We start from the raw sequence: 26,877 nt of genomic DNA, 5'->3' as shown, positions 1-26,877 counted from the left end.
TTTCCTTTCCCTTATCCAACTGTGGTCCTCTAAGCTCTTGAGCTAATTCAAACAAATTTAACTCATTAAAGTCTCATTTTGCTAGCTTATGGCCGAATATGACAAGGAGTTTGATAGGTCATATGGCCACCTTTTAGCTCAAATACACAATGGTCATACGCATTTTTAATCACATCAAGCAATTTAATACAATTCATTCGAACATCAAAAGAGAAGCTCAAGGTACTTAGCCCATATATACATTAGACATTAGAGTCACATATGTACGAAATCACGAATCGAATTCAACATACTAGCTAATATTTCCCCTTAGCCGAATTTTCTAAGTCAAGCTAAAGCCATCAATAGGCTACCTATGGCCGAACATACACATAACTTATGTACTTATTCATGTGGCCGAACATACATGTCTATGTTGGGGCCGATTGCAACACTTAATACATTCTACAAGTATGGTCACTTGTATTGACTAAACACCATTTTGTTTCAAGTTCAAAACTTGGCTAATACACACATATATACACTAGTAAAGCATCCTCTCCCTTTCCATCAATTTAACACATGCATTACTCATTAATATACAAAAATTATATTCGGCCTTAGCACACAACTTGCTAGCCGATTCTTCTCCATCTAGCAACCAATGCACATATGTGCTCATTCGTTAGACTCTACTTCATCTAACAACAACCATATTTTTCCCTTCTACTTCCTACCATGGCCGAATGCATCACAACACCATACCATTTCAATTTTTGGTCATGGTTAAACAAAGAACTTAATGTCTCACTCAAAAATGCTAAAAAGAAGATTCAAGAATCATCAATCCACCATCACATGCACCATTACAAAGCTTCACTTTTAGCATGCAAATGATATCAACACAAATCCACCTTAGCCGAATATCATCTCCATGACATAGTAAAGATTTGAACCATGGGCTAGTTAGAACTCAAGCTAACTACTAAAATATACATGAATCTCATGGAGCAACCTCAAACATACCTTAGCCTAGTTACATGCATGGCCGAACCTCTTCAACATTTCCTCCTTTCTTTCCTTTTGAATTTCGGTCAAGGATGTTCAAGGATGAACACACATTTTTTTTCTTTGTTTTCTTTCTTCCATTCACGGCAAAGGGGGGTATGGATGAGACCTTTTTTTTTTCATCACTCCTCCCTTTCATTATTTAATTACCATGCTCATTATTTTATTGTTTCCTCCCATGATGCACCAACACAACATGTCTATGACATGTTTTGCCCATCACCCTTTGTCCATCCTAATATCATGGCCGGCCACTACTAGATGGGGGGAAAATTGACATGCAACTCCCCCCTTTTTCAACATGCACTAATAGGTCCTTATGTTTTGATCTATCACATTTCAAAAATGCCACACATAAGTCCTATTGACTAAATTCACATGCAACTTACTAAATAGAAGCTTAAAATTTTCACACATTTATTTTAGACAATAAATATCATATTCAAACAATTTGGTGACTCGGTTTAGTGGTCCCGAAACCGCTTTCCTACTAGGGTCACTTTAGGGCTGTCACAGAAATGGGTGTTTCGAGCCAAGAAAAATGCTAATGGTAGCTTAAACAAATTCAAAACAAAATTGGTTGTAAAAGGGTTCAGTCAAAACTATGCAGCATGCAAGCCAAAGAGGAGTGTTGAAGTTGGCCTGCATGCAACACATGAAGCAGCCAAGGAGCGGACAATGCCACATAAGTTATGCGGATGAAGTACATGCAATCCAAGTTATGTGGATGAAGTATGAAGATCAAGCTGATGTAGTATTTCCAGAAAAAATACATGCAACTACTGAAGTTGATGCTACTATTCAATTTTGGTTTCATTTTTTTACTTTAAGTAATATTTTGTAACTTAGTTAAATTAGAATTAAGTAGGTAATGTATTTAATGCATTCGGTGCTAATAAGATTGATAGATCAGCTTGCCTAATTGTGCAAGTTGTGATTTACAAGTTGTAATGTGTAAGCGATGCAAGTTACAATGAAGTCTAAAAATAGTAAATATGTTAAAGCTGACCAGCTTATGACTAGTATATGTATTGGCATTATGCCATCTTTTTGATCAATGAATTTCAATAGAAATCATTCAAGAGAAATACTCTCTCTCTCAATTTTTTCTTTCATAGTTCAAGCCAGATTCTGTTCGTTTGCTCAAAACCTCCAGACTTGAATATCAAAGTTTTTGTTATTCTTTATCCAGATTTATTACGTTGTTGCTCAAGTTTTACACTGAGCTTCATACTTCCTCCAGATAAATTGTTCAAAAACCCAAAAACATCTTCCAAATAAGTTAAAAGAGGATTCGAGAAAAAATGCTTTACCAAAAACATTGATACCTAGCTGATTATAGATTGGGGAGAAGAAACCATCTATAAAATGAATGAAACCCCAAGTAATATAGAACGTAATCGCCAATGGAAAAAGTATGACACTACAAAGTAGTAATTTAATACTATCACATTTCATCACAAGACAACCCAAAGTATCTAAATTTTATTTCAAGCTTGATGGTTGTAATCAAAACCATGTATAAATATTTATGATAGACATTTGGACTTACGAGCCTGTCATAAACTTTTTCCCAGCCCAGCTGCGGATTACTTTTAAAAATGCCTATGTCAGAAGAAAAACACCAGTTTCAAGCAAGAATAGATATGAATAGAAAGCATAAAAAGATAGATGAAAAGAATGAAAGAAAGGAAAGAGGAACCTCATGGCCATGGGAAGAAGGCGTGGCAGGAGTAGCAGTAGGGGTTGAGGATTTGGGATAAGTAGTTCTTGATCTCTTTCCCTCTATCTCGTTTCCATTTTCTCATCCTTCTTTGTATATCTCTTTTATTTTCCTTTGCTAAGTTCCTTAATTAGTGACTATAACTAACTATCTCAAATAAAGCTTTGTCTGGATTTTTAGGAGATATATTAATTAAATTGAACCAAATTCTTCCAATATTTTTATTCTCATTGAACGACCTAGTTCAAACTCAACATGCAATATTATTAAGTCAAAAGCCTCCCACGTATACCAACACTTTTCTCAAAACTTTAAAAGGATAAGAAAAATATCTTATATTTTAGGATGTATGCATCATGCTGCGAGTGGTATTGTTAAATCCATACCTACTTTACTATAGTGATATACTTTCTATTGCCCCTCCCTCATTTCATTCATAATCACCTTGCCTCATCTTCTCTTACCTCATTTGATATTTATTAATCATTTTTATCAATTTCATTATGCATTTAACATACAAAATAAAAAGAATCTAATGCATATCTTTTTTGAATATGTTAGGGTTTATTGTATAATGTATAATTGTAATTTTATCGATTTAAAAAGTTGAAAGATTTAATCTATAAATTAGTACTTAAATTATATTTTTTATTTTATTACTTAATTTTTTTTGTTAGAAGCTATACTTAAATTACTTATTTTTTAAAAAAATTGATACTTTTGTTAACCAATTACCAATAAAATCAATAAATCTATTAAAAAAACAAAACAACTTATTAAGAGTTGCTACAAGACAAAAAAAAATCAAAATTATTTTATCTTTTACATATATTTACTTTACATTTCCTCTTTCTTCTTCCTTTTATTTTTCTCTCACCTTTCTCTAAAAAACTTAGCAGCCACCATAGAACCCGTTATCATCGCCAACCACCATCATCGATCACTGATAGGAAAAGGTTAGAAATTGATCTTTCTTAAAAGGCAAGTTCAAGGATAAATCCAAGAATTTTAAGCTGGGATCAAGATAAAATTAATTAATTTTGGGGAGAAATTTTCGTTTAAAATGGCTTAAATTAAATTATCAAAATTTTGAAAGAGCGAAAAAAGCAAATTTTCTATTAAATTAAGCTATTAAAAGAAATTAATTGATTTAAAGTCAATTTACCATCAAGGTTAAAAGTTTCCAAAAATGTTTTCCAAGAGTATGAATTAGACAGTTTGTAGGCATCAATAATTTCACGCAACAATCACAATTTATCTCTCATGCATACCAAGCATCATATTGTTTCAAACATACTTAAACAATTTGGGGACTTACCTCAATGTCCGACGAGCTCTTCCTACTGCATTTACATGTTACTCAAACAATCAAACGTACAAGTTATCACGCCTTCACAATTTAAGCATTCAAACATTCGTCCAGCAGTTTATAAAAGCTCCCAAAAAAACCCAAAATTTAAATAGCTTGTAATGTCCATTTACAAGCCATCAAATTTATTTAAAATCTAGTTCTAAATCTAATCTAATACCTTGGAATAGTCCCACATTGCCTTCACTATTTGGGGTTGAAAAACACGTCAACATACTCAAAAAATTGCCTTGCAATGGGTCACTTGGAAGGTTCACTTCGCCACTTTTCTCGCAAGCTATTTTTCTACAAAGTATATATAAGGAGCGTGAGCTCATTGAAACTCAGTGAATTCTCACAATATACCACAATTGAACGTACTAACCTAACACACATTATTAAACAATTCACTTACATTCTCATATGGTCATAGCATGTAAATAAGTAGTTCACATAACCTTTAGGAAACCTAATAGTATACTGTGACTTAGAAGAATGTATATAGTATCGTACATATCATACTCATAACACATTATATTGATATATTGGCAATTTGTGACGGTGAAACGTAATCATAAATCATATGCATTGAATAAACAAATCTCTAAACACAAAAAATGACTCAAAGAGTCCTGCACTATCTCCAATAAGTGTAGCACGAGTGCTAACACTCTCCAAACACACCACACTATCTTTGGTGAATGGAGCTTAGCTCTACATTCCCTTGTCTCTCCAACACTACCTTCAGGCCAAAATGCCCTATCACAATAATAAAGGTGAGTATTCACAATCCTATGGCATGCCAATGATATCCAACGATTTCAAGGGTTCATAATGCCAACATATCACCTTTAACACATTCACAGTTTGCAATTAATATAGCTTGCAACTTAGCAAAGCTCGCAAAATAGCATAGTTTATAGTGTAGCTCGAATTATACATAGTTCACAATAAGGCATAATTTGTAATACACATAGCTTACATATAATGGTTCGCACATAGCATAAATTGCACAATAACATAGCTCGCATAAATAAAACACAGTTCGCATAATTGTAGCAAAGCTCGCATAGTATAGTTCGCATGTTATCATAGCTCGCAGAGACAGAAACACTTACTCTAAGAACTTAGGATAAGTGTTTAGACTACCTAAGCTCCCCTTATCACGCGAACTAGTGCTTAATTGTAGCACTCATGACCACTCACCTCTGTTATTTCTCTGCTCGTTGTCAAACCTAGGTAAGCTTTTGCTTGCCTCTATCTTTGCTCGATAAGGTTCTCCTTGACTTGTCACTTCGCACACATCAAACATAGTACACATGTATTAGTAATAGTAGTAACATAATGAAAACACTCTCTTTTGCTATTACTATTAAGCCCCGCGAGCTCTATAACACAAAAACTAATTTTGCCAATTTTATAATTTCACCACTTAGATCTCATTTCTAAACATTAATTCTACCTCTAATCATTCGAATTAACATCTAATTAAATATCTTCACCACTAATTTCACTCAATTTCCCGAATCTTTAATTTCCAAAAAATCAAGCTCAACAAGAACACTTTGAGTAAAAAAACTCGTTGATCCATCAAGATTCATTGGAGATTTGTTAAATTAAGATTAAAGACCTCTTAATTACATCAAATGAGTTGAAAATAATTTTTAAATAGTCACTTAGCTCACAAGTACGATACCATTTTCAAGTAAAAACAAGCTTTAAATCATGAGATCTATTAAAACTCGAATTAAAACATCTAATTTATTTTAACCATGAGAAAATAGATTATTACCTTAATTTGAAGAATTCCATGAGATTAGGACCGATTTGAGCAAAAATGTGTTAAGAAATTATAGAAAATTGAAAGAGAAAAGATGAGTTTCTTTTGAAATTGGAGAAAACTTTTAATTTGGATCTAATGAAAATTGTCAAATGAGTAGAAATGTAGAGGGAAGGGATGGTGGGTGTTCTTATATAGCCAACAAATTTTCAAAAATTGGTTTATTTCCCTTAAGGCCCCATCCTATTCTTTCCCTTTTACTATTAAATCTCATTTCAATTAAAACTCATTATTTTCACATTTGACCTCTAATTTAAACTTCATTTCAATTTAATCCCTACTAATATATATATATATATTTAACCCGATTATTATTTTAATTAATTACTATAACCCTAATTTTGATATCTAACTCAAGGCCAATACTTAATTACTTGATTCTACTAACCCGGTTTTTGGGGTGTGACAATCCACATTATAAAATTTGACATGTAACAAGAAAAGAAAAAAAAAAGCATTTGTGGAGGAAAAATTGCAACATAAATCCTTCCCTCTATTTTATATATTTTTATTAATTATGTCTAGCACATTATATTTTTTATAATAAATTCTTTCAATTTTCTTATATATAATAATTCAACTTAAAATTTTACATAACAAGCCATTATAAAATTTAATAAAGTTTAAAAGAATCTTTTTAAGTTTATCATATTTTTACAAATTAAATACACTATTAAAATTAAAATATATATTTAAAAATATAAACAATGTTACAATAAATTATTTAGTGCTGACAATATTCAGGGTCTATTTGTTTACATGTAAAAGGTTTTACGAAAAATATTTCCTACATTTTCTTATGTTTGTTTCACAGAAAATAGTTTGGTCAACGGAAAATAACTTACAGATCAAGGTAAAATAAGCCATTTTTCCTGTAAAATGACTTACCATTTTAAAAAGCGTAAGTCATTTTTCGAAAAAGAACTATCTATAGATAATTTTATTTTTATATAAAAATTAACTTAAATCAAGCTTAATATTATTATATTGATAATAAATTTTATTTTTATTTTAAAAAATATTTAAAATATTATATTTCAATATTATTAAACATACATGTTTAATTATTTATATTTAGTCATATAATAAATTATTAATATAATAAATATAATTTATTATTTTAATAAAATTATTTAATATTCCAATTTTATTTTAATAATAAATTTTAAATAATATTATTCACATATTATTGAAAATATTCAATATTAATATTTTAATAATAAATATTTATTAAAATTATAAATATATTAGTAATAAATGTTTTGTAGTATAAAGGTTAAAACATGTCATAAGTCTATGTACAATTCATAGATTTGTAATTTAGTCTTTGTACTTTTATTTTCAAGAATTTAGTCCCTTTACTTTTCAAATTTGAAAATCAAGTCCAATTGTTGACGTCGTTATTTTTTTATTAATTTTATTGATATCACATTTTTAAATAAAAAATACTCACTTAGTAGCCATGTACTTAAAAAATGACATTGTAATGAATCTGAATTTAACATAATATTTTTAATATATGCAAAAACAATGTAAAATATAAAATTATAGATAAAAATAAATTCAATTAAACAATGAAAAAATAAGAAAATCTCAAATGTATGTTTGTTTAAATGAAAACAACTTTTATGAAATATTTTTAAGAAATCTACTAAACAACAGAAAATATTTTACACAGATTCCTCCAAACACCAGAAAATATTAGCTTTTCCAGAAAAGTAAACATTTTCTAGAAATCATTTTCGGTGAAACAAACGGAGCTTCAAATTTAATTAACAATCAACATGGACTAATTAATAATTAAAATTAAGTTAGAAACAATATAAGAATAGACTTTCTATTGGCAATCATCCATACTTTGGAAAGACAAAGATATGGGTATCAAATTACGATAGAGGGATATTCTGGCTGAAAAAGACCTAGTACTTAAGCGATCCTTGTGATCCACCTCTCTTTCCTGAGAATTGAACTTAGTGTATTTTTTTAGTACAAGAATTTTACTCTTTTACACGCTTCCGTACAACAATTGGTATCCGAGCTAGATTCGTACTTGGGAAATACGATCATTTACGATACTATTTGTGTATACGGTATTATTCATCCACGGCACTATTCACATTAACAGTACTGTTCACATATTCAGTAGTTGGGATTGAGGAGAAAAATGGCAAAGGCATTATCATCAGTAAAGACTACCGTGAACAATGCAAACTTTAAAGTTGAGAAATTTGATGGTACTAATAATTTTGGTATGTGGCAATGTGAGATCCTGGATGTCTTATGTCAGCAAGAGCTGGATATAGCCCTTGAAGAAAAACCTGACAAGATGGATGATAAGGAGTAGGCTAAGATAAATAGACAAGCATGTGGTACAATTCGCCTATGTTTGGCCAAAGAGCAGAAGTACTCTGTCATGAGGGAGACATCAGTGAAGAAGTTGTGGGATACACTGGAAGAAAAGTTTCTAACGAAAAGTCTTAAAAATAGTTTTATATGAAAAAGAAACTTTATCGATTCACATATGCACCCGGTATGTCGATGAATGACCATGTGAACTCATTTAATAAAATTTTAGTAGACTTACTAAATTTGGATGAGAAATTTGAAGATGAAAATAAGGCATTATTGTTGTTGAATTCCCTTCCTAATGAATAAGATCATCTTACCACCACATTGGTTCATGGGAAGGATACGATCACATTTGATGCAGTCTGTAGTGTATTGTATAGATCTGAGACTCGAAAGAAAGATAAAAAGGATCACCGAGAAACAACTATAGAAGTTTTAACAGTAAGAGGTCGTTCACACAACATTAAACCTGGTAGAAGGGGAAAGTCCAAAGAGAGACTTGCCAAAGATGAATCTGCTTTTTGTCGTGAGAAGGGGCATTGGAAAAAGAATTGTCCTAAGTTACAAAAAGGGCAAGGCTATTTCTAATGCATGTGTAGCGGAGCATGATGAGGAGTCAGACTTTAGCTTGGTTGGCATGGCAATGGCATATCATACAGATGAGTGGATTTTTTATTCAGGATGTACTTACCATAAGTGTCCTAATAAGGACTGGTTTTCTAGTCTTAAAGAACTAGAAGGTGGAGTTGTTTTTATGGGCAATGACAGCACTTGTAAGACAATAGGAGTGAGTACAATCCAATTGAAGAATCACAATGGCTCAATCCAAGTCTTGACAGATGTTCGCTACATACCTAGCTTGAAGAAAAATCTTATCTCATTAGGGGTCCTAGAATCTAAAGGGCTCACAATCACTTTGAGAGATGGATTACTAAAGGTAGTAGTTGGGGTATTGACAGTGATAAAAGTACAAGAAGGAATAACCTGTACTATTTAAATAGAAGTACAGTTATTGAATTAATATCAACAGTTTCTGCGAAAGATGTAGATTCAGAGGCTACCAGGTTATGGCATATGCGATTGGGACATGCTGGTGAAAAAGCTTTGCAGAATTTGGCGAAGCAAGGCTTGCTGAAAGGTGTAAATTCTTGCAAATTGGAATACTTTGAACATTGTATTCTGGGCAAGTAGACGAGGGTAAAATTTAGTTCAGCAATTCACAATACGAAAGGAATTCTAGACTATGTTCACAGTGATGTGTGGGGACCTACCAAAGTTGCTTCTTTAGGAGGTATGCACTATTTTGTTACTTTTGTTGATGATTATTCAAAAAAAGTATGTGTATATCTAATGAAAAGAAAAAGTGAAGTTTTGGATGCATTTCTGAAATGGAAGAAGATGATGGAGACTCAGCTAGACTGGTCGAGAGGTCAAACGACTTCAATTAGATAATGGTATGGAGTACACGAATGATCCATTTCTACAAGTATGTCAAGATGAGGGCATTATGCGACACTTCACTGTGCGGGATACACCACAGCAGAATGTGATGGCAGAACGTATGAATCGGACTATACTGGAAAAAGTTCGATGTATGTTGTCCAATGCTGGATTGGGCAAGGAATTTTGGGCTGAGATAGTTACATATGCGTGCCATCTAATTAACCGTTTGCCATTAGCTGCAATAAATGGAAAAACTCCTATGGAGATATGGACTGGTAAATCTATTACTGATTATTATTCTTTACATGTTTTTGGTTCCACTGCATATTATCATGTAGAAGAATCTAAGCTAGACCCAAGAGCAATGAAAGTGTTATTCTTGGGTATAACTGGTAGAGTAAAAGGATATCGTCTCTGGTGTCTTGATACAAGGAAGATTATTTTCAGTAGAGATGTAACTTTTGATGAATCAACCATGATGAAGAACAATGATTCACAAAAGGATGACAAAACCAGTAGTACTTTGCAGTAGGTGGATCTTGAAAAGGTTAACGATGATACAGCTAATATTAAAGTAAAAATGATGAAGAAGTTTCGACCCAAGAACTTCTACAGCAACAAGATTCAATTGCATATAGAAGGCCAAGAAGAGAGATTAGTATGCCTGCTCGCTTTGATGATATGGTGGCTTATACACTTCCAATTGCAGATGATGATGTTCCTTCTACTTACACAGAAGCAAGAAGTAACCTTGATGGTGTAAAGTGGAAGTAAGCTATGAATGAAGAAATGTAGTCTCTTCATAAAAATAGGACTTGGGAGTTGGTGACACTGCCCAAAGGAATGAAGGCAATTGGATGCAAATAGGTATATGCAAAGAAGGAAGGATTTCCTGGTAAAAATAAAATTCGATATAAGGCTAGATTGGTAGCAAAGGGTTACACTCAGAAAGAAGGAATAGACTACAATGAAGTGTTTTCTCTAGTTGTGAAGCATTCGTCTATTCGGATTTTGCTAACCTTGGTTGTGCAATATGATCTTGAACTAGTTCAGCTCGATGTGAATACCGCATTTTTACACGATGATTTGGAAGAGGAAATTTATATGACTCAACCAGATGGATTCAAGGTTGCTGATAAAGAAAATTGGGTTTGCAAACTGATAAAGTTGCTTTATGGATTGAAACAATCTCCAATGCAGTGGTACAAGCGATTTGATCAGTTCATGAAAGGGCAAAGGTACACAAGAAGTAAATTTGATCATTGCGTGTATTTTCAGAAGCTACAAGAAGGAATTTTCATATACTTGCTCTTATATGTTGACGATATGTTGATAGCATCTAAGAGTAAAGTTGAAATTGAGAGATTGAAGACTCAACTCAACCTTGAGTTTGAGATGAAAGATCTAGGTGAAGCTAAGAAGATTCTTGGCATGGAAATATGTAGAGATAGAGCTCATGGCAGAGTTAGCCTGTCTCAGAAGCAATATTTGAAGAAAGTACTACAATGGTTTGGCATGAACGAGCAGAAAAAACCTGTAAGTACCCTGTTAGCTTCTCATTTCAAGCTTTCTGCAATGAATACGGAATAAGAATACATTTTACAAGTTACATATTCTAATACAGTAGGTAGCTTGATGTATGCAATGGTGTGTACAAGACCCGACATTTCACAGACAGTTAATATAGTGAGTAGGTATATGCATAATCTTGAAAAAGGACATTGGCAAGCTGTGAAATGGATTCTACGGTATATTCAGAAGACCATGGATGTTGGATTACTGTTCAAGCAGGATACTACACTTGGTAAAGGTGTTATTGGGTACGTTGATTCTGACTATGCGGTGATTTGGATAAACGAAGATCAACCATCGGTTATGTATTTACACTTGCTGGAGGACCAATAAGTTGAAAGTCTACACTGCAGTCTACAGTTGCGTTGTCAACCACATAAGCCGAATACATGGCTATAATAGAGGCTATAAAGGAAGCTATTTGGTTACAAGGTATGGTTAAAACCTTGGGATTGGTTTAGGAGCACATTAATGTGTACTGTGATAGTCAAAGTGCTATTCATTTAGCAAAGAATCAAGTCTATCACGCACGTACAAAGCATATCGACGTACAATTCCATTTTGTGCGGGAAATTATTGATGAGGGAAAAATTCATCTTCAGAAGATTAAGACGGTAGATAATCCTGCAGATATGATGGCCAAGGTGGTAACAACAACCAAGTTCGAACATTGTTTGAACTTGATCAATATCCTGTAAGTTTAACAGTTGAAGAAGGCACTATCAAGTATTGTTGACAAAGGCAGAAATAATTGAGTGAAGATAAGATTATCCTAATCAAATCTTCAAGGTGGAGATTATTGGCAATCATCCATACTTTGGAAAGACAAAAATATTGGTATCAAAATGTTGGCACTATAAATCTGAGATTTAAGGCACCAAGAGTGGGATTGAGATTTGGCATGAGATAATTACAACTTTTGGTCCGTAATTGTATAGTGATTTTGCTAGTTGATCCCTGAACCTCCATTATAAATAGGTCTAACCATTTCTCATTTTTTTCATCAACCCACATTTGCCATTCTCTACTTAAGGCATTTTCCTCTATCTTTGTAAAACTTCACTTGTATTTTCGAGTGAAATATATTTGGTAGTGCCCGAGGACGTAGACAAAATTTGCTGAACCTCGTTAAAATTCTAGTGTTCTTTATTGTATTATTTTACATATTTTGTGAGTGTGATTGTAGTGATTTATTGTGCTATTAAATTATGATAGAGGGATATTCTGGCTAGGAAAGACTTGGTACTTAAGCGATCCTTGTGATCCACCTCTCTTTCCTGAAAATTGAACTTAGGGTGATTTTTTAGTAAAATAATTTTACTCTTTTACACGCTTCCGCACAACACTTTCACACAATCTACTATTATAATATTTATATTTTAAAGTAATTTCAAAATATTATTTATTTAAATTCAATTTAATATAAATTATCATATTTTTAAAATTAAACTTATATACTATTATATTTTATTTTCGTAACCATATTATCAATGAAATGTTATAAAATTTATGAATTTTTAAAAAAATAATTAAATGTAATTTAATTAATGCATACAATCAATCCATGTAAAACTAATTAATTATCTATAATATATATATATATATATAAAAGCACGAGTTTGGAAATGTTTTTGAATTGATGAGAATACCCTTTATTTTTTATCATATTACTAAATGCATATTTTAAAGAAATAATAATATTTAATTTAGAATTATTATTTTAAAATTTTGAAATAAAATAAAAGTTGTGATAATTACACATTTAAAAATAATTAGAATTTAAATTACAATTACTAGTTAAAAAGAGTTGTGCTAATTTTAAAATAGAGTTGTTACTTAAATAGAACTCTAAACAAAAAATATAGAAAAAAATTCTAATATTTATAATTATAATTTACAAGTATTAGTTTAAAAGATTTTGATGTAAACCAAAGTTGTACTAATTTTATTGATGTAAAATATAACTATTACTTGAATAGAATTCTAAACATCTTTATCACATAATTAATATTAAACCTAATTATTTTAATTAGTTATTATTTTGAAAAATTTTACTTTGCATTAATTATATATATATAGTAAAACTTATTTTATGTTGAATATGTTGAAAATACTTTAATTATTATTTGAAAAAAATATTATAACATTTGAATTGATAAATTAATATATTTTAATGATTTAAATAAAAAATATTATTTTATAAAATTAAATACTTAAAATCACATTCTAACACAAATCATATTAAAAAGTAGTATAAAGAAAGAAGAGAGAAATCATTGTATAAAGAAGGATGAGATAAGGCTCGTTATTTGTCAAACTCTTTTGACTTGTTTATTAATCAATACTATTTTCCTAATTAATTATGAAATAGTCAACTCCATTATTCCTAATATATATATAATGATTAAATTTTTTTTTCTTTATTTACATTTTTAAATTCTTAAAAAATTATCAACCACATTACATGGGGATCATAGACAAGTATAAGATTCTCAATCAAACCACTTGTAATTCTTGTTTGTATACATAATTTATAGCATGTTTAAGATCTTAAGGTTTCACCTTACCTTAAAGATTTTTTAAAAAAAAATTCAAATTGAATTTATTTTTTTATTTTTTTTCTGACTGAACTAAAATTTAATTCTTTTCTTCATTGTTTTTTAATTTTGATTGGTTCGATTGATTGAGTGTCAATTTAAACAATTGATTTATGAATTAGTTGAATCGATTGATCAAATTGATTGAACTGGTGGTTAGACTAGTTGAATCAGTATTATCTATTTTTTTAATACTTTTTATAAAAAATAATTAAATCGAAAATTGATGAGGTAATCTAGTTCCAAAAACTTTATTTTTCCTTGCTATTTTTTGAAATGGTATAATATAGAGGCAATTCAACTATATATATATAAATGTAGTCGGTTAAAGCAAACAGGGGTTGCTTTATTCTTAGGCAATCTGTAAATTGTTAACTAATACTTAAATTTACTTTAATAAAAATATGATGTAGAAATGCTTGGAAAATATTAAAGTTCTTGTAAATTGCTTAAAGGAATTGTGCTATAAACTAACATCACAAGCATTGAGGTTGACATATTTTATCCTTACTCTAAAAGTTGTTTATTACTAGCAAGGTGATTACAAATGTATTGTGATAACTCTTATTCGGTAATTTTTTGAAATTAAGTATCTTGCTACTAAATATCATGTAAACAAAAAAAGTTGATACTACACACTTAAAAGATATTATGGATCTCATAACTAAGGTATTGTCGACAATTAATTTAAGATTAGTTATTTGAACAATTTAAATTTTATGAACATATATTAGGTCTGTACACATAAAGTTTATATCTTTAGTTAAACTTTAAATGATTGCAAAAATTTCATTTACAGGAGATATTCTGACTAGAATGTATCATATCAATTTGAAACAAATTAATGATGATGTAGTAACAAATAATTTGCATCACTAATTCTTTATTCACATTAAATTTCATATTCAAATCTGGAATTGTCCTTCAATAACAAAAAGTAAACTATTGATTAATGTAATAGTTGAATTCGTTGGTTGAATTCTTTTTTGGATTTTAAAGAATTTTAATAATTAGTTATAACAAAAAAAACATCTACTCTTTCCAATTAAGATCCATTCAATTACACCGTGTTTGGTTCATTCCCTTGTTTAATTGGATGTAATACCCATTCAATGGAATGACCATTATTTTTTTATTACTTGTCTTCCTGTAATAGCTATTAATAATAAAAAAATTTTAATTTTCAATCCAGTCTTTTAAAACTTGGATTTAAAAAATATAAAAATAAAATATTTAAAATATTTTAATATAATTTAAAATAAAATATTTTAAACATTTTAATATAATTTAATATAAAAATAATTATATTAAATTATATTTAATAATAATTATATTAAAATATGGTTAAATTATTTATTTTTATTAAATTATTTTTAATAATAATCCTACTAAAATTTAATAAAATAACAATAATCATCTACCTACGAAAAAATCTACTAAGGTAGTCTAGACATTTCAGTTTTTTTCCTTATATTATTACAACACCATTCCACTCAACTATATAAAAAAATACTATTACAATTTTATTTTTATTCCATTCAATTATAAATAATTGAAATTACAATTTTATTTCATTACACTTGTATTGCATTAGTGCTATCGATTCGTAGCGTTAGAATCTACCGAAAATGAGATCGGAAAACAGGAGTTGGGATTTTTGTTAAAAGTTCTCTTTATGAAATTCGAACTTTGTGGTTGTCTTGTGCGAAAAATCCGAAGCTAGATGACGTAGTTCTTTGGTTAATGCAGGTGCCCCACAGTAGAAAACCCCTGCATCATTGAATTCATTATACATAATACAAGTAAATTAATGATTAAAAAATGGGGTTGATAAAAGTGAAAAAGAACTGACCAATTCTGGCGTTTGGATGACGAAGAGCAATGTTTTTGTAAACTTGACGCCAATTAGGCTTCGCAAAGTGGGATTTGACTCGAGTTCCGGAGACGACATCGACGCCATTTTTGGCATGGTGAAGCGATTGAAGCATGGTGATGAGTGCTGATCGAGCATCTCCTTCTTCGTACACGCTGGTGCAGTAGTTGTGAAGCTCTATCACCTTCTTCTCATCCATCTCTGCAACTTCGTTCATTATTCCTTTGAACCACTCGAAGGAGCCTTGCTCCCTCGTCACCCAGTAAAAGTAGGCTTTTCTTGTTTTGAACCCTTTGTTGTTCTTGTTACTGTAATTCCCATTCTCCATTGCTGATCCTTCCGGAGTCGAATCCTCTTCCATTTTCATGTTGTTGATAATGTCCTTGACGATGCTTATCATTGGGGTGGCACCGATTCCTAACCCCACCAATAGAACCACATCGTATTTCTTGTGGTCCTGTGCTGGTGCTCCATATGGACCATCGATCAAAATCTTGGGAAAACTGTTAACCAATTAATGCCAAAAAAAAAAATCAACAAACCCAATCCCATGTGGGTGTGGGTTGACCAAAAACGGAAAATACCTAGTGTTAGTTCCTTCGGCCCTGAGCAGTCCGCTCTTGCCGGCAGCTGGTGGTTGACAGACCTGTTTAGTATCCGTACAAGCAAAACCTGATCCTAAGCTATCTGGTTTTGATTTCAAGCTTTAAACTTCAATAAAAAGAAAAGAGAACATAAATCAACCTGAGAGAAAACAGTTTTGAGCTGCCTTGTCCAATCACCCAGAGTTCTAATATGAACGCTGAGGTAGTCGACTCCTGGTGATGAAGTGATGGAGAATGGATGCCTGCAGCAATTGTCAATGGTTGGTTTGGGTTAGACTTAATTAATAAAAGAATCAAAGCCAAAGCTCGAGGACGGAAAATTTGCATACCACTCAAATGGGGAGACAGCAGAGTAGTTGACAAACATGTATTGCCCACTTTTATATTTGAATCCTTGGGGCTTTGACATATGCAGTGACAATACATTTCCAGGATACACAGCAACCTTGAGAATTTTAACAGCCTTGATGCTCGATCTGAAAGCTCGAATCAACCTTTCGCATGCATAAAGGGTAATCGGCACTGCTAGATACATCCATGTCTGCAATGCATTTAATATTGAACTGATGATAGATATACAATGAACAAAGGGGAATTGAAAGAAGAAGAAGAAGAAGAAGCTTACTGTTTTCTGATACCATTTCTTGGTGAGGTAAAGGTAAATGCCATGAACAATGAGGAGAACGTAGACGATATCGAAAAGGTGATGGGAATACCAAAATGCGTTGAATCCGGTGAGCTTCTTAAGGAATTTGGGAAGGTTAAGCTTGTTGCGCCTGAACCAAGGAGTGGCTAACGTGAAGGCTATGGCCATTAACACCACCATTATAATTCCTGTTACACCTTCAACACCCCTCACAAACCACCAGTAGTTTTCAGGTTGCTCTTCCCCAAAGAAGGGTTCCATAGGCTCATATTCTTCTTCCGTTGCATGAAGAAGCCGGGGGAAATCGCAGGTTAAATGTGCACCACCGTGTAGGATCACCCCAACAGTGATTCCGACCGCAATAACCTGAAGATTAAAAGACTTTCATTATAACATGTTAAGCATTATATTGGAGTTGATTGTTGATGGTATCACTTACCTTGTGGAAATTCAAGTTATCGTCTAAAGGAACCACAACGCCCAATTTAGTCTTGTTCCGAAGCCAAGTGATGGTGTTCCGGCACACAGGTAGCAATATCAAAGCCATGTTGAACTTAAGAGTCTCTGCACCGCCTTTGGCAATGCAAACACAGTAGCCCATCACACCGTACACGGCCTTGTTACGGTACTGCACGAACTTATAAGCAAATAAACCGCTCACAATTGCGAGCCACAACATCATGACCCAGACCCTTCCATTATAAAGTACTTCATCTTCTGATACAACCGTTTAAATGGGTTTCTCTCTTGAGTAGGTTTGAGTTTCTGGCTTAACATTTGACTCAAAACTCGACTATCTCCTACCCTGACAGATTGAGTTGGAGCTTGCAACAGGAGAGTTTCCAGGTTGTAAACCTGTAAAAAAAACAGTAACATTAGGAAATAAAAGACAACATAGGACAAAACAAAACATGACAAAGATTTGTATTTGGGGTGATTTAATTTACCATGATGTATCCAACATTATCAGGATCCAATTCTTCCATGATCAAAGCTGCATATTCTTCAGCCTGTTTCTGAATAGTAGCAAGTTTGTTTGCAGAAGCACTGAGACTGATGATCTACAATATGTATAGAAGGCCATATTATTTGGAAATTTTATTCATTTCTAGTTGATTAAACTTGAATGAGATTGGATAATCAATGTGTGTGTGGGATCTTAATTCTTACCTCCTTGACTTCTTCCTCAGTGATCCTTCCATCAGCGTCTTTGTCAACCCTTCATTATTACAAATTATACTCAGAAAACAAACACTGAGATTAAAAAATATATGCTTTTTCGATTGATCAAAATTGATACGAAAAACTTTTACATGTCAAAGAAAGTTTGGAGTCTAGAGTCAAAGCTTTCATCAGAAATCTGATCCCAGAAGCGTTTGAGTTGTATTTTATGGATTGAGTCTCCGTTTACATTATGCCGTCGAGCCAGTGCTTGAAACAGCTCGTCGGCAAACTCTTTAGACTGGTTCATCCCTACACATCATAAACGAAGAAAATTCGTAAAGTAAAACCACAAAACAGTACTTCGCCATTTTGGTTTGATTTTTGGATGAGGAAAGAAATACCAATGCATTCGGCGAATTGGGAACGATGAAGAAGGCCATTCGTGGAAGAAGTTAAATCATTGAACCGTTTCTCGACAAAGGACCATCCAATATTTCCACAGGCCCCAGTTTTGGAAGTGATAAACTTGAGCCCTTTCAATGCATGAGCTGCTGCAGATTTAGTCCTATCGATTTTCCTGTTAGAAGATCGTCTCGAAACCACACGTTTCAGTTCTTGAGAAACCTGTTTGATTCGAGCCGACGTGTTGGAAAACAAAGACGAACGAAGGGACGTTGATTTGTTTTCCATAGTTCTCAAAGACAGCAACGCTAACTCAGGGTCTTCATTTCCTCCCTGAAAGCTGTAAACCGCCACGGAATCGTCTCGGATATCCAGGGTGATTTCCACATACCCCTCATCTTCGTCGTCCTCAGCAGCAGAGTTGGGCATGGTGGTGATTTCAGGTGGAAGATTGAATGTTGCACTCTTTTTAGAGCCTCTTTTGTTGGAAAATGGAGCAGCATTAAGGGGTAATGGTTCACTAAAAGTTGTCCTTTCACTTGCTATACTTTCTGTATCGGAATTGTTCTCTGAATATGCTCCTCTCCATTCATGTTTCCTCATTTTTGTGTCAGCTTAAGTTTGTAGTTGTTTCCTTTACCTGTAAATTGACTAATTAAAAGTGCAGGAAAAAGAGTTGGGTGCTGGAAAGAAACGAGTTCCCCTTTATATACGAGTCAGAGGGGCAAATGCAGAAACTTACAGGGAGCAACGTTCATGCTGCAGGTCAAATACCCCCTTATTTACTTTTTTTATTTAAATATAAATTTTCATGTTTGTTTCAAAGCACGGAAAATCTAATTCAATGGAGAAGCTTCGGTTGGAATTTGTATTACTGATTAATTAATTATTCTCTATATAAAAAAAATTATAGTAAAGTTATGCAATTTTAGTATATATTATATCATCTCAAACATAGGTGAAATTTTCATTTTATTAAATTTTAAATTTTATATAAAAAAAAGAAAACTCTCAAAATATAATTTTTTATTTTATAAAATAATTAAATATTAAATAATTTTCTAATTGAATACATATAAATTAGGTCTCTTTCCTTACTGTTTCACCTAAACTTCATGTTTTACATGAATCCTTGAAATTAAACAAAGCATAAAGGAAGATAGTAAATGTCAATATTTAAGGATCCAAATTGATTTGGAGTTAAAAATTTGTATGTTAAGGTCAAGCTATATTTGTATATAAAAAGAAAATTTTAAGGTTTGAATGAGGTGGACAAGATATAAAATTTTAAGGTTTTAAGGATCCAACAAAATATTTTTCTTTTATTTTCACTGGACAGCTGACCAGATCAACATGGTATTATTCTTATTATTAGTTTCAAAATATAAACCTGTATATACCATCTCAGATCTCAAAACTTATTATGTTGAAAATGTCTTGTTGGGCATTAAGGAATCGAAAAGGAAGAAAGTGAAGAATAGATACATGCATGCAGCACATGAACGGCCAAGGAGCAGACCATACAGTCCAAGTTAAGTAGATGAAATATGAAGATCAAGCTACTGTAGTATTTTCGGATGAAATGCATTGAGCTACTAAAGTTGATGTTACTGTTCAATTTCGGTTTTATTTTGTTACTTTAAGTAATATTTTGTAACTTAGTTTAATTAGAACTAAGGAGGTAATGTATGTAATGCATTTGGTGCTGAAAAGATTGATAGGCCATGAGCTTACCTAATTATGGAAGTTGTGCTTTGCAAGTTGCAATGTGCAAGCGGTGCAAGTTACAATGAAGTCTAAAAATAGTAAATATGTTAAAGCTGACCGGCTTATGACTAGTATATGTATTGGCATTATGCCATCTTTTTTATCAATGAATTTCAATAGAAATCATTCAAGAAAAATACTCTCTCAATTTTTGCTTTCATAGTTCAAGCCAAATTCTGTTCGTTTGCTCAAAAACCTCCAGACTTGAATTTCAAAGTTTTTGTCATTCTTTATCCAGATTTATTACGTTGTTGCTCAAGTTTTACACGGAACTTCATACTTCCTCCGGATAAATTGTTCAAAAAGAGATGGGGATACCCTAATCTCTAGAGCCAGGTTGCAAAACTACATTCAACTAAGAGTCGGAATCACGTGCTTGAAAAGCAGCGAAGAAGCCATTCATCGAACCCAATTATGAAACAGTGGATTGCAGCGCATTAAATATTTTGAATGAGGAAAGACTAGTTAAATGAGATGACTTACAACCACATGAAATTTTAATGGGAATTGATGGAGGAAAGGAAGGATACTAACAAAGATAAGTTGGACTTAACAGAAATAGGACAATCTAGTGGCCATAGAAAGGGATCTTGTAAGGCTTTGTCAGTTCTAACGCTTTAATTCAACTAGAGGACGATATTGGGAGATGGAGGCCGATTGTGTTAAACTTTCCTTAGAGACTAAGCTCGAGAGATGAGGAACATGTTTTTTTGTCTATTCAAAATCCTATAATGGAGGAAAAGGTAGAAAACCAATAGAAGGGAAGAAGGAAGGGGATTAAAAGTTTGTTGCATATCAAAAAACGGCTAGGTTTAAAGCCATGAGAGAAAAATATGTGATGGGAAAGTCAAAGAAAGATTGAGTTATTCAAACAAAAATTAAGCTTTTTAAGAAACGATGGTGGATTATGATTGATAGAACTACCAACAAAGAAGGAAGAACTCAAGAAGGTTAGAGAAGCAGAGGTGAGCACATTTTCTACCACCACATTAAACTAGCATGATTGGTAGCTTCAATCAAAGTGAGGAATAGGGCCTTTGCTGAAGTAATGGATTGGTGGCTAGTTTTAAGTTGTAGGGGTTCCAAAGTAGTCTAACAAGGGAGATGATGTTTGATATGTTGTTTTAAGTGTAGCATTTTTGTCTATGTACACTTGTATTTTTTGAAAAAATTGATTTAATAATAATATTGATTAATTACATTAATATCATTTGTATATTGTCATCAATATTTTGCAAAAAAAAGTAAAATAGAAGTAAATATTGACTCACTGGTTATCTAACTTCTAACTAATACTAAGCGGTACTATGTGGTGGTTGAATCGTAATAAGAAAAGACAATTTGTATTAGTAGATAAACCTAAACATGTCCTTAGCCTAATCAAAAATGAGCAAACCAATTGAAAGACTAATATGATGTCTATCAAGTCCAATTGGGGAGGTGATTTTTCTTGAACACCGGAATGGATGACTCACAGAAGATAAATAAATAGATGTGACTAACTAGACTTACAGTACATCGGACAGAACCCAAGTAGAATAAATCCTAGATTTGTTTATGGATTTATTCGCTTATGGGGTTATAGTGTGGATACCTAAATCTTAAATGGATGATGTACCATGTAAGCATGATCCATATGATGTAAATAAAAGCCTGAGTTCAAATAAATTAGAAACCGAAAGTTGGTGTGTTACGTATATGATTTCTGCACTAGGTAGCATCATTCACAATAGTGGAATTCATAGTCTGACTAAAGGGAAAATGATATCCTCACATTAATATTACATGATAGATGAAAGTAAATGTGGCCACTGGTCATTTTTCTTTGTGATAAATGACTTAATTACTATTTTATAGTAATTGACTTTTCATGAAGGAATATGTAATAGTTATCATAAGATAAAATAGGATAATATTGGGAGAACAGATTTATCCCAAAGAGGATATCCTTTGTGGATAACACACTTATGGCAAGATCATTAGAAAAACACTAAGTAAGTAGCTTTCGTAATGGTATGTAATTAGGGAAAACAAAGTCACAATACTATAGTGGATGAATTGCATGTAAAACCAAATGAACAAAAATAAATAGAAATGATGGAATTAGAAAAATGAGTCGCATTCACAAATGAATGTGTTTTCTCGCTGAGTATAGAAATGACTTAAAAATTAGTTTAAGGTTTTCAAATTATTTTTTAATTAATTATAATTAAATAATTGAAATTTGAAAATGGAATTAAATTAATTAGTCATTATAGATTCGTTGAATATGGAAATTAAATATATTTTCTCATAGATTCTTTTACAATAAAGTTACCATGACTTTAACAGAATTAGAATTGGATTGAGAAAATTATTTAGTTAAGAAATTAATTTAATTAATTTGATTAATTAAATAAATTATCTTTATTTTGATAATAGAATACAAATATTGAGTTGAATTAAATTATTAAGTGTTGAGCTAAAAATCCAAGAAGCTCATATAATTTAATATAATACATAATAGGCTCAATACTACCCCTTATGAATATAGAAGGGTGGAGGAAGCACATATAATTGTATACAATACATAAGAGGCTCAATACTAGTATTATTTACTAGGGTGTGCCATCCACCCCTCTCAATTAAACTGGGAGAGTGTTTTCTACTAAATAAATATTATTTGTGTTATATTTATTTATTCAATATTCTTATGGGTTTCCCTATAAATAGATGGCACTAGTAGAGTTACATAAGTTTTTGCGGCACTAGTAGAGTTACGTAAGTTTTTGCGCATACATTTCATATATTGTCATACTGTCAAAGAGTAATAGGAATTTATTTTCTAAGAATAATTTTATTTTTGGAATTGCAATTTCTATCGGTTTCTATTAATAGAGTTACTTTCTTACTGAAAGTAATTAAATCGTTTCTTATTCTGTGTTTGGTTCATGTTGCTCGAGGCCACACTTTACGCAATTTGAGGTACAATAATAGAGGAGAAGGTCGTTCGATTGAAAGCTGGAACTAATATATATCCATCTCACTCAAAGCACAAGTACTTTGTGAGAAAAAAATTTATTATTATAAATATCACAAATCAATTCAGTTTTTAAATTTTTAAATTTTTACTATGACTAAATATCATTTTCTAAACTGGATTTTTCCAACAAATGATTCTAAAGTCCAAAGTAGGAGATTATATCTACTATTAATATGTGTTTGCTTGTACAATATCTTGTCCAAGGAATAGGGATGGTACTTCTTCTTTAGCAGTGTTTGAGCAATTATTGTTTATTGTCCCTAAGGAATTGTGTAACACCCCAAACCCGGCCCAGACGTTATGACCGGATCTGACATGCCACATCGAAGCGTTCAAAATATTTTATATTGTTGATCCAGAAAAACTTACTTAGTGTTTTAAAAGATAATTTCATTATAGGTTAAAGTGAATGGAAGCTATGCACCAAGTAGGAAACCGGAAAAGAGGTGGTGAGTCCATCGGACTGCTTAAGTACCAAGCTCCCTTCGGATTCAATCCTAGACATGCATACCACCATTGCCACACTTTAACGTCATGGATATTTCTAGGAAACCGATTTGATTAAGTCATTTTTAGGAAAATTGATTAATTTTGGAAAATACTTTCATTGCGGAAGCTTTGCTTGTTGTCGTGTTATTTTGAAATCAATTGTTGTTTTTGAAAACGCGCCCTAAAGCTATCAAATTTCAACAGTTAAAATAAATAATACCTATCTTAGTAATACATATTAAAACCATCAAAAATAATTAAGCGGCCTTATTACATTTAAAAACCCAAAACTTCAAACATAAATAAAAGGATGTCCAGTTCACCAGAAGAAAATCAAACTTTCAGAATGGGTGGCCACTCCAAATTCCCTCACAGCTCCAAGCCCACTATGGTTGGGGATTACCTGCGTGGATGAAAATAAAAGGGGTGAGTTTGGGGAAACTCAGTGTGTAAATTAACCCAACCATAGCTTATATCAGCTCAAACCACAGAAATAGAATAAGTTGGCCTTAGCCCAGAACAAGATTCAGAATAAAGCCCATAGGCCCATAACAGAACAGAACAGATATTACATGTTTATGCAGAAACCCAACCCAGATTCATCCATAACACCCCCGTACCAGCCTTACACCATGTGAGGAGACTACTCGACCCACCCAACCGCTGCACACCACAGAAATCGCAGAGAGGCTGCCAGATATTGTGACGAAGTCACCAGATACAGATATTGTGGCAGAGCCACCAGATCAGATAATTGTGGCATGCCACCAGGATAGATATATGTGGTAGAGCCACCAGATCAGATAATTTGTGGCATATCCACCAGGACGCTTCCTCCATGGTATAACCCAAGTCCCCATGCAACAGATATATAATCATGGCATACATCATACAGAATCAGATCGTCATGCTTTTCAGTCAAAAGTAACCCTAGGGGTATAACGGTAATTTTGCACCTAGGGATATAACAGTAATTTTCCATACAAAGGGGTATTATAGTAATTTAGCTACTTTTAGGGTTTTCATGCATATCCTAACTATTTACGTACTATCAGAATACTTATCGCGCATACTTACCGAATTGGGCCCGTTGGCCCATGAACCCGATCTTTGGCCCATTAAGCCCAAATTATCAAAATGTATGAAATCGCGCGTACTGCAGTTTATTACTTTAGATTACCAAATATACAAACCCAACTATCTTACGAGCATTCGCACACTCGCAAATTTCCAAAATACCGACTTTTCGGCATTTTAGCTTTTCGACTTTTGCCAATCTAGTCTATGAGAGGGTGTCAGTTACACACCTGTTTGCGACGATATGCTGACGAGATCCACACACGAGCCGCCTACAATTGGATTACTAACACGTTAATCTAACTATTCAAATACAAACTACGTATTAACCCCTTACAATATTCGGCCAACCATACCTACAGATCAGAGTAAGCTTATAAGAAATCAATAAGCAACTCATTAACAAATTTTTGTCAGTGTTTACCACAATCATAATTTCACTGCAAGCTGTCTTCCTGAGCAACAGTCACTAAATCATTTATAACTGGAGATACGAAACTCCAAATCAAGTGCCGTTAATTTTCCCTGAAAATAGACTCATATATCTTCTATACATAAAATTTTCAGAATTTTTGGTTTATCCAATTAATACCAGATTTTTCTCAAAGTTTCCCATGTTTCACTGTTTGACTAATCTGACCACTCTTCATTACGAATCAAATTTCTCATTGTACAGAATTCAAAATATGTTCTTGTTTATTTCATTTGAAATTAGACTCAATAAGCTTTAATTACATAATTTATTCAGCTTCTAATTCATCTCCCACAATTTATGGTGATTTTCCAAAGTCACGTTACTGCTGCTGTCCCAAGCAGATTTATTACCAAATCACTCTTTCACACATAACTTGCATGCATTTTATTTAAACATGTATATCACCAATCAATCATCACATATCTATGAGTTTACTTAAGTATAGTCTCCATTTCATCATTTTAAAGCACAACATGTTAGCCGATTTTTCCCCTTAGCATCTAAGACACATACATGCTCATTTGTTTGGCTCAACTTCACCTATCTTCCATTTTTCATCAAAAGAACATGAAACAACAACCATTTCCTTCATTTTAATTCATGACCAAATGCTCACAATACAACCAAAAACCAAAATATGCTTCAAGAGTTAAGGTAGAATTAAGAAGAACTCATGTACCTCAAAATAAAAGCAAACTACCATGAACTTACCTTCAATTTTCTTCCCCAAGTGACCAAACATTCAAGAGCTTTCTCCTCTCCTTTCTCTTCTCTAACTTTAGGCTATGATGAACAAAGATGGACAAAACTTGTTCTTTTCACCCCTTTTTTTTAATAAAATTTCATATTTCATCCATTTAATTCTTTAATACAAAAGACATGAAATTCCCATCATGGAACATTTACCTAACCCATTATCATGAAACATTTACCTAACTCATTATCATGGAACATTTACCTAACCCATTACCAATTTGTATCAATTTGTACCATAAATTATGGATATCAAGTGCACATTTTGTCTACAACAACATGATGACTGGCCACTTCATGTAAAATGGGAGGTTTGTCATGCAAATCTTCCTATTTTGCACTCATATTTATTTGGCCACTTCAATTTAGCCTATAGCATTTTCAAACATTTTCACATAGGTCCTATTTCATAATTTCACCCCCTTTTTCTTATGGAACAAAAAAATTAACTAAAATTGCCGGGTTCTATCTTAAGCTTGGGCCTTCTAGAGGCCCACTAACATAATTAAACCTATGCCAACATTCACAGAATTCCCGAAAATTGGGGCGTTACAAATTGTCTAGATGTTTTTTTTATGTTGTTTCATTTACATATTCAACTTGGTGTTTCATCTTATTTTTAAGTAAATCTAGGTACTATCAATGTATCTACAAGCTATAAATGAGTAAGGACTAGTTTAGCATT

General features: G+C 32.3%; 2 pseudogenes; both read right to left on the bottom strand.

Moving 5' to 3' along the window:
• Nucleotides 1-12,343, bottom strand: part of LOC121211319 (protein LIKE COV 1-like) — a 33,413-nt pseudogene extending 21,070 nt beyond the window's left edge.
• A 3,089-nt stretch (nt 12,344-15,432) lies between these two features.
• Nucleotides 15,433-19,212, bottom strand: LOC107917596 (respiratory burst oxidase homolog protein D-like; annotated as a pseudogene).
• Nucleotides 19,213-26,877: the final 7,665 nt, after the last annotated feature.

The sequence above is a fragment of the Gossypium hirsutum genome, chromosome A01 (genome assembly GCF_007990345.1).
Source record: "Gossypium hirsutum isolate 1008001.06 chromosome A01, Gossypium_hirsutum_v2.1, whole genome shotgun sequence".
Taxonomy (NCBI): domain Eukaryota; kingdom Viridiplantae; phylum Streptophyta; class Magnoliopsida; order Malvales; family Malvaceae; genus Gossypium; species Gossypium hirsutum.
The sequence above is the reverse complement of the archived record's forward strand: the minus strand, read 5'-3'. Positions and strand labels throughout refer to the sequence as shown.